Source organism: Montipora capricornis, chromosome 3 (genome assembly GCF_036669925.1).
Source record: "Montipora capricornis isolate CH-2021 chromosome 3, ASM3666992v2, whole genome shotgun sequence".
In the NCBI taxonomy this organism is placed as follows: domain Eukaryota; kingdom Metazoa; phylum Cnidaria; class Anthozoa; order Scleractinia; family Acroporidae; genus Montipora; species Montipora capricornis.
In genome coordinates, this window is record NC_090885.1 from 36,931,425 (window position 1) to 36,938,924 (window position 7,500).

The 7,500-nt window shown below is 40.9% G+C and overlaps 1 long non-coding RNA gene across 2 annotated transcripts in view; it reads left to right on the top strand.

Moving 5' to 3' along the window:
- LOC138041338 (uncharacterized) overlaps nucleotides 1-5,229 on the top strand; it is an 8,557-nt gene extending 3,328 nt beyond the window's left edge. The window contains exons 2-4 of one of the 2 annotated variants that reach the window (XR_011130802.1): nucleotides 2,960-3,188; nucleotides 4,025-4,158; nucleotides 4,666-5,229. This is a non-coding gene — a long non-coding RNA (uncharacterized lncRNA). Of the gene's footprint in view, nucleotides 1-2,570; nucleotides 3,189-4,024; nucleotides 4,159-4,665 lie in introns of those variants that run through there. The other variant, XR_011130801.1, reaches the window with a different exon arrangement.
- The last annotated feature ends 2,271 nt before the right edge of the window (nucleotides 5,230-7,500 follow it).

Consider the following 7,500-nt stretch of genomic DNA (forward strand, 5'->3'; position numbering starts at 1 on the left):
TATGCATGTATGTACCATTGTTTCGCATGCTAAAGTGTTATTATAAATAATTTATTTCTCTAAGAGAGTCTTCTTTTCGTGTCGGTCATTCAAAAATTGTTGGAATTGCTTGTTTGAGCTGTTGGATGAATAAGGCAGAACATTTGATGAGGCCCTCCTGTGGGGAGGGGTCCTCGTTCCCATTAAATATTTGCTTTTGTTTCCAGGTTGTTCCCCAAATTACTGTCAAACTTGTTCCCAGCTTTTTGATCCCTAAAATTTAAATTGGTTTTCTTCCCTTCCCTAAAATATTTTGATATTGTTACTTTATTCCCCAGTTCAAATTAGCCATGTTCTCTTCTTCCCCAAAACCCCTGGGTGTGCCTCTTTGATGTTGATTCTCTTATTGGCCTCATAGTAATTCACTGTAGAATTGCAAGACAGAGCAAGTTCTTATTTGGCAGTGAGGGAAAAGTTTTGAATGAATTTTCGCACAATACAAGAAACACAATTTTGACTGCCCCTTCTAGTCTATTCTAGATCTTGCTCTTTTCGGACATGAATCAGCTTGTTTGCACCTTTCTGGCGACCTGCGGGAGGACAAGCTCTAGAAGCTCTTCCTTAGTGAGACTTTCCAAGTCTGGCTTTCCCGTGTTAGGGGCCGAGGTTTTTGTGCAAAATTCATCAGCGACTTCCTTGCAGCTTATAAACGGTGTTCCTTCGAGCAATGGTCAATAAAAGTTTTGTAGTGCTTATACAAATTTTCGCTACTTAAAAACGTATATTTACACGAAACAAATATCAACTTGGCAATTTTTCTTTCCCGATACTCCATTTAAAATTCACGTGAGCGCTATTAATAAAGGGCCAGAAAACCATTTAATGACATTTTTTTTGTCAACAAACATGAGTTGTCCGCGAGCAGAATTCGAACGTAAGCTGTTGCTGTTGTAACTATTCTAAGACGTATTCAGGCTGATATTTTCGAATCAAGTGTAAGAAGACGGCAAAACCGTATTGATAATGTATTCATTTGTGTTAACCTCGCGAATAAAGACTTTAGTCGCATCCTTTCGACGGGGTAGATCGACAGCAAAGCCATTTACGCACAACCGAAATGCACTGTTACCGGTGAAAGGGCAAATGATTGACAGGATAGCACGGTTTTGACTGCCGCGCGCACTGCGGGCGTGGGTTCCGTATGCAAGGTGAGGCTGTCAAGTGCCCACAATGGAGTCACTTGCCTCGAACATGATCTAGCAGAAGCTAAAAGCAGGCTACTGAAGGTTCTGCTAACGTAGATGCAGTCTTGAAAGCATCATTCAGATGATAAATGGCAACTTAACCTTGAGCTGTTTGATAGGCTTTGCCAGACATTTTCTCATTAAGCACTGATTTGGATACCACAGCTCTCACTGCTCAGCTATCAAGGTTTGCCTCATGGCATCCAGATCCCAGATCTGCTGTTAGGGATGCCTTAGGAGGTCACAGGCAAATGAATATTATTATACACTCCCTCCTATTGAGGATTGCAGACCGTTCTATGGCTGGCCTTCAGGCTGTAAAGTGCCTCGACTAGATAACACCATGAATAGCGAACGCTTTAACCAACGTTATTCTAGGTGAACGTGCGATAATTGTGACTATAAAATAGATCACCTCTCCTTTGAAATGTACCGTACAATGGAATTCGTACGATTCAAGCTGACGAACAGGCGCCACATGGTACTAATGCGAATGCCTACACGAGGTCATACTAGGTGAATTTTCGATAAATGTGACTATTACATAGTTCACTTCACCTTTGAAATTTATCGTACAACGGAACTCGTACGGTTAAAGCTGGCTAACAGACGCCGCTTGGTACTAACGCGAATGCCTATACGAGCACATTCTAGGTGTATTTTCCATAAACGTGACTATTACATAATTCACTTCACCTTTTATGCATACAAACTCAAATAAGAGAATTTCTGCCCAACGACAAAATGGCAATGACAGAGGAGGCCTCAAATGCGAAAATACCACAACTGGAGGCGAAGAGTTTTCAACATGGCGGACACACGTGTTCGCCAATTCGGTATCAAAGAACGCCATAACAAGGTCATTCTACACTATTTAAAAACAAGGAACTCGTACAAAACTCAATTTACCTCCAGCAAAGAAAACTAAAGGGAAAAAGGAAAAAACACTTACCTGAGACAGCGGAAAAAAGCAAAATTTTTGACAGAACACGATTCGATTAAAGACACGTCAACTCTCTTCAAGAAGTTACGGTTCAATGATTGTGACGTCACTCCCGGCAGACTAGGTTCGTTCTTCATGTCAGTACCGGAGGTTACGGTTTATGAGATAGAATAACACTACACGATGCTATACAATATGGCGGATCTCACTCTTAGATACCCATAACTCCGCGCGTTACATAGTCCCTCATAGCATACTTGTAAGACACTACAGGTTGTTTCAGGGTAGAACTGGGAAAGCAGAAAACTGCCACATCGCCACCAATCATCAGTGGTTGATGGAAGCCCCGGTGCTTCTCTCGGATGAATCATACATACATACATACATACATACATAGGTAAAGTCTCCGCTTACGAGCCAGAAGGCTCATCAGGCCGGCGCTTATCTCCGGTTTCTGTAGCATGAAGCGACTAGGAGTATTTGTACTCCCCCCTGGATGGGATGCTAGTCCATCGCAGGGTTACCCCCAGCATTACGCCGGTACCCATTTATACACCTGGGTGGAGAGAGGCACCGTGAGAGTAAAGTGTCTTGCCCAAGAACACAACACAATGTCCCCTGCCAGGCCCCGAACCCGGACCACTCGATCCGGAGTCGAGCGCACTAACCATGAGGCCACCGTGCCTCCCATACATACATACATACATACATACATACATACATACATACATACATACATACATACATACATACATACATACATACATACCCACTAATTGACCGCTCCCCACAGGGACTTTTCAGGGCCAATGAAACACAAGGAAACGGACTGACAACAACTGAAGTGAGGATTCCCAACTGGCCGGAAGCAAACCAGTTGGCTATTTACCAGTGCAGCTGGGAAGTTGAACCAGGGACTACAAGGACTAACAAATTCCACGAGTGGTCAGAGCGGGGCCCCGGATCTCAAGGCAAGCGCCCTGACCACTGGGCCACACTGCCTCAATGATCTGAACTAAATGGTGAGTTGAAGCCTTCACTTTAGATTTAGACTTTGAGAACAATGTATATCGGGTATTTAGAGGGATATGTTCTGGACACTTTTTCTAATCTTTTCAGTTCATCTGGTTCAGAAAATAAGCAATTGGTCGGACTGCAAAATAATGATTGTACCAAATCCATCAACGTCATCAAGTGACTCAGGTCCATCGAGTAATTCAACAACTGAAACAAAATGTAAGCATTTAGTAAAAAACGAAAGCGTGAAACTGAAGCTGGTGAAAGAAAAAAAGGCAACAGACTGAAGAGGACAAAGAACTTCACGACTACTTATCTCTTGAACTAACAGTCAAGCGAAATGAAAGACAGGAGAATAAGCTTAAATGTCTTCAAGAAAGTTACTCTTTACAAATGCATTCTTAGATCGTGGCCAGGATTTTTCAAAGAAGGAGAGGAGGAGGGGGGGGGGGGGGAGGTTGGGGGTCACATTGTGTCAAACAGAGGGTACTCACCAGATTGTGGCGTTTTCGCCACCTGAATATTGTAGGTTGTTTCCCCTAGCTACGCCCTTGCATAGTTACTTACTACTTTAAGTCATATCAGGTGTAAGGTAGACAATTTTGAAAAATGCTGAAAGGTAGATGATGCAGAATCCACATTCCATCTACTGGCAAACATAATGTCAAAGCAGTTGTGCTAGAGGATTTTAGACATCTCAATCCACCATTGAGGGTCACCACTACAAAATTTACTTTTCTATAATTTTATAAAGATAAAATCGTGCTGCACCATACTAGATTAGATTTCGTTCCATGATTAACATATTGCTGATAAGCTGATAATTTGATTCTGGCTTCAGAACTGAAAGTACTTGACAACTCTAGGGCAACACATGATTTTATGAGTACAAGTTTGTATGTGGCATAAGAAATAAAGATCACATAATGTCTGGAACAAGGACTTTCTCAGGCAAAGTCAGATTCTTCAGAAAAGGTATGTCATAAATGTTTTTATGTTAAATATAACTTAAATTAGTAGACATGCGCAGAAATGTCAAATTCTTTATAGAGGTCAAAATCGTGAAATTCTAATAATTGACTGCATATATCATAAAACAAACTCGTTTGTTTTGAAGTTCCTGATAGAGGGAGACCTATTACAGGATTCCTGTGGAAGTACCCTCAGTCTTTCACTGTACTATAGTCTTCAAAAACTGATTTGTGGAAGAGCCTCTATTCTTAAAACAAAAGCAGAGCTGTTACAGAACTCATATATTGATATGAGTTCTGACACTAGTAATATGAGCACATCATTAGTTACAGAACTCATATTTTTGTATGAGTGTCTATCAATAAATTGGAGTGAGTTGTCTGCATGATTAATTTGGAATAAGTTGTATGTTCTGCATTGGGTTATAACGCACCATCCACACACTTACTGGTAAGTGCCTTTTCGTTGGCTTACATTATGTCCTATATTTCATATTTTTAAATTTTTCAGTTCATTTTGACAAGTGCAAAATGATAGGGAAAAGGTGGAGAAGGGTGGAAAGAAAATACACAAGCTTGACTCTTTGTGGGAAAAGGCTGGATCTCAAGTTTCTCAATCTGACAAATCTACAAATACTGTAAAGGCCAGCTTTGAGGAAACTTAGGCTGATGATGTGATTGAAATTGAAACTGAAGACTTTATTGGTGCAGATGTTCAACTAAGCTCTGACAAGTAAATATAAACTGATCAAACGGATATTTTTATCCAGCAAGAAAGGAGTTTTTTATGTAAACGTCTGGTGACTGTCATAAAAAAATAACAGCCGCGCGCAGTGCTTATCTGTTGAGTTAATACAGCAATCATTTGGCTCAGCAGTTTACAATTTTAATGTTACACGTTTAAAGAATGTTAAAGCTATAGCTAAGCTATATTTTCCATTATGGTATATTTTTGCATAAATCCCTATAATTTATACGCTAATTAATTTCTGTTGTGGCTATTCCAAATCTTATTAAAAATATTGATTATACCATGAATTATTTTATCATATAAATAAATCATATAATATAGAAATATTGTACACACCCTCCAGCCAAGAAACGAAACAGTCTCCTAGAACAAGGGAAGATACCTGAGGACTGAATTTATTGCAAATTTTTAGACAATACAACAGCGTTTACGTCGGCCAATCCTCCTTCCACGTCACAGTTTAAATGGGATGATAACTTATGCGAATTTTATGATACCATTAAATTCCTTGGAGGACAACCTCATCCGAGGACTTAGTTTCCTAGGGACAGGAAAAGGGGGTATAAAGAACTTTGACACTTTTGCCGACTTCAACTTAGGAGGACCATCTACCAATGCTTCTAAACGTTAACAGTCAGGGTACACTACGAAAAGTGGTATCATAAAGCCACACTTGCAGTCGTTTTTGTCCATCTCCAGAGATCCTCTTGCAAATGTGGTACACATAATAGACTGGGAAGTAGTCAAAGTCATTCCAATAACCATTGCATGCGATGGACGGGACAGCCCTAAAGTCAGGTCTTGAATTTGATGGAAGGCGGAATTGCATCGTAGGACTTGTAGTTAATAAACAATTTAGTTTTGTACAGGAAATTCCAGTGACGAAAGTGAGTAAAATAAAGGAAGACCTTGTGACAAGTGCCAATGTCTTGTATGTGATAGCAATGGACAGTGGGGCATCTATGCCAGTAGGCGTGGACTACCTTCCAAAAAGTGTATCAGAGGAGAAAGTATTTGACCTGTTCGAGAATGCTGTCAAAACTATCCAGATCTGCAAGAGATGTCTGGCACACCTACAGTCTGTGCAGCACATAATAGACCACAGAGACTCTGAGTGTTGTAGCACTTGTCAAAAGTTGCAATTGAAGGCAGTCTGCCCTGCGTGTGCTCAACAAGGACAAGTAAGTTACATTCCCTCACTTAGGGCATGTTCTCGGTGTTGTCAAGACGGCGTCCAGTGTTACCGTACCGTTGTTTTTGTTGTCGCATCCGATTGTGAATGGTGTAATAAGATGGCATTGGTGCAAATTAAGGAGATGAGGAAAGAAGGCATTATTCCCATTGACATGTTGTTACTTGTTGCATTGCCAAATGTCGTCCATCTAGGCAAAAGCCTAAAAATTGGTTCATTCTGCTACAAGGTGAGCGGAGCAACTTAGTCTTGATTCATACCCTGTGTGATTGTTACACGCCCGAACTTTGAAAAAAGCTAAGGAAACTTTTGACTCTGGATTCGGTGCGAAATAAGGATAGAATGGATTACAATAGTGTGGTATTGCTGACACGTTCAGAAGTTTTCAAAATAGTCAAGGCTTTTCCACCGGTGGTTCATACGCTTATGCCTGAAAAGTATCGCTAATGGAAAAGCAATATGCGGGACCTATATCCTCATCCACTTGCTTTTACAACCGGACCCATGGGTAGGCTGCTTGTGATAGACCACGATCCACAGAAGAAGTTGTCTAAGCTTTTGCTGCTGCGCTTCCATAACCCTGTTGATGTTGAATTCCTAGTTGTATGCTTATCGGACGGAGTCGCTTAAATAGCGGAAAGAGGAGCTCAAGGAGTGAGATACGTCAATATAGAGGGATCAGTGAAACTGGATGTGAAAAGTCTACGCTCTAAGGCTGCACTAGTGGAGGAACTTCGAACCCGACGACTTCCTGAGAATGGAACAGTTGCACAACTCAAAACGCGACTTGCAAATCATTTGAAGATGATTTTGGACAACTTAAAGCGAAAAGACTTTTTAACTTAGATCCCAACTCTCCCAAGTTGGAGAAGCCATCAGCACTTTGTTTTGTAACTCCAGGTATTCTTATCTGTCTTATCTGTGCTGATTCCGTGTCGCTTGTCTGAATTTTAAATGATCTCCCGTGTCGGGCTTTAATCAATACTCGCGTCCCTGTCGGAAATTAAAAAAATTAGTTGTCGTTGTCGGAATTTCAGTAACACACAGGGCAAGTGTGTTTTATTTAGTGTGATCACGTCACTTTAGAAAAGTCGTATAACGGCGCGTGATGTGGAAATGCCTGCAGCTTGAAACTTGATGGGCGTTCCACAGTTAACCGATTTCGCGTATCGAGCATGTAACAGGCAAATAGCCATCGCATGGCGTGCAATTTGAGACAAAAAATTGATTTATTCGTCCTTGCTATGACTGCTATGTCATGTGCAACAATAAAATTGTTCCACTCATCCGCAAATTTAAAATGAAGACCATGCTAACTTAACAAAACATGGATAAAGATTGGATGTCCTGTACAAAAGTGAAAGTGTCAGTAGCACAATGTTCAGTTGGAATGTGCGGAGATA